General features: G+C 42.1%; 3 non-coding genes across 3 annotated transcripts; all 3 read right to left on the reverse strand.

The window, feature by feature from the left end:
* Nucleotides 1–279: 279 nt before the first annotated feature.
* trnaa-cgc (transfer RNA alanine (anticodon CGC)) lies at nucleotides 280–351 on the reverse strand. The gene has a single exon. It is a non-coding gene; the product is annotated as a tRNA-Ala (tRNA).
* Nucleotides 352–976: 625 nt separating this feature from the next.
* Nucleotides 977–1058, reverse strand: trnas-uga (transfer RNA serine (anticodon UGA)). The gene has a single exon. It is a non-coding gene; the product is annotated as a tRNA-Ser (tRNA).
* Nucleotides 1059–1447: 389 nt separating this feature from the next.
* trnaa-cgc (transfer RNA alanine (anticodon CGC)) lies at nucleotides 1448–1519 on the reverse strand. Its single transcript has one exon. It is a non-coding gene; the product is annotated as a tRNA-Ala (tRNA).
* Between the last annotated feature and the right edge of the window lie 132 nt (nucleotides 1520–1651).

The raw sequence follows: 1651 nt of genomic DNA on the forward strand, positions 1-1651 counted from the left end.
ATATGCGTTTTCAGGCATCTTAGTATAGACGGAGATTATTTCTGATACAGAGCCTATGAAAGTTAAATGAGGAGGGATGAGGTTGTTTCTCATTTACTGTGCCTCAGTATGTTAAAATGACTGTGGGTGGCGTCAGAAATGTCTACTCTAAAACCTTGGCTTCAGAGTGATTTATTGAAACACTATTGAGTGTCACTTAGCAGAAATGTCTGCACGTTTCTTTTCAACAGCTGAGAACAGATCATCGTTGTTGATTGGAATCTGTATAGAGGTAAATGCTGGAGATGCCGGGGATTGAACCCGGGGCCTCATACATGCGAAGCATGCGCTCTGCCACTGAGCTACATCCCCTGTGTGTACTGTTGTCTTTTTATCAGCACACGCATTCTGAGGTGTTAAAATTAATTTTTTGTCAAAGTGCTTGTGGATACATATTCAGTGCATTGTTCTGCTTTGGTTCACGTTTGAAAAGTCTAAGTAGATCCCAAGCATAAACTTGCATATGACATTCTCTTGCCACTTGTGTGAATAGAAAGGGCTGATAAAATCTTTCCATCGCGGCTCATAGAGGCACAGATTTCTGACAGAAAATCCAAGAGTTGGAGATGTGTATAAGAGACAGGCTTTAGCGGGTGTGTGGTGTTCTGTCTTTGGGATGTACCAGCCTCTGTCTGTTGTCAGCAGGATTGATGAGGTTTTTCCTCCTTAACTGTGCATCGACTTGTTAAACTGGACTTTATAGATGGTGTTTCATGACCTAAGCAGAAGGTGAACATCCACACTAAGGCTGTTTTCAGTGTTCTTAGGCCACGTCTACACCGCCATGTTTTCGTTCTAAAACGCATATCTTTTGCTACATTTTCGCCTCGCGTCCAGACTATTCTGGAGATTGAGACGTAGCAGTGTGGATGCTGCCTTAGCATAGATACATCTTTATCAGTTTAACCACCACAGCTCTCAGAGAAAGCAACTGCTTCGTTGTCGGCAGGATTCGAACCTACGCGGGGTGACCCCAATGGATTTCAAGTCCATCGCCTTAACCGCTCAGCCAGAACAACTACACATGTGTGGTCATTTCATTTTGTGAAGTACATGGATGTGAAAGCAAGTTTGAGCCAAATGTATTCATTTTAATAGACTTTTTTTAACAGCCATCTCCATCTCAAACACAAACAAAAAACATGAGTAAGTCTCACTATAATCTATACAACAGCTCATCTGATGACCAGAAGATCTGATTCCTGTTTACACCTGCACGTGCATTACCACTGCACGTGAATGCGTTTTCAGGCATCTTAGTATAGACAGAGATTATTTCTGATACAGAGCCTATGAAAGTTACATGAAACACTATTGAGTGTCACTTAGCAGAAATGTCCGCACATTTCTTTTCAACAGCTGAGAACAGATCAACGTTGTTGATTGGAATCTGTATAGAGGTAAATGCTGGAGATGCCGGGGATTGAACCCGGGGCCTCATACATGCGAAGCATGCGCTCTACCACTGAGCTACATCCCCTGTGTGTACTGTTGTCTTTTTATCAGCACACGCATTCTGAGGTGTTAAAATTAATTTTGTGTCAAAGTGCTTGTGGATACATATTCAGTGCATTGTTCTGCTTTGGTTCACGTTTGAAAAGTCTAAGTAGAT

This window comes from Seriola lalandi, unplaced genomic scaffold, assembly GCF_002814215.2.
Source record: "Seriola lalandi dorsalis isolate HSWRI2012SDOR001 ecotype SW California unplaced genomic scaffold, Sedor1 jcf7180002053606, whole genome shotgun sequence".
NCBI lineage: Eukaryota > Metazoa > Chordata > Actinopteri > Carangiformes > Carangidae > Seriola > Seriola lalandi.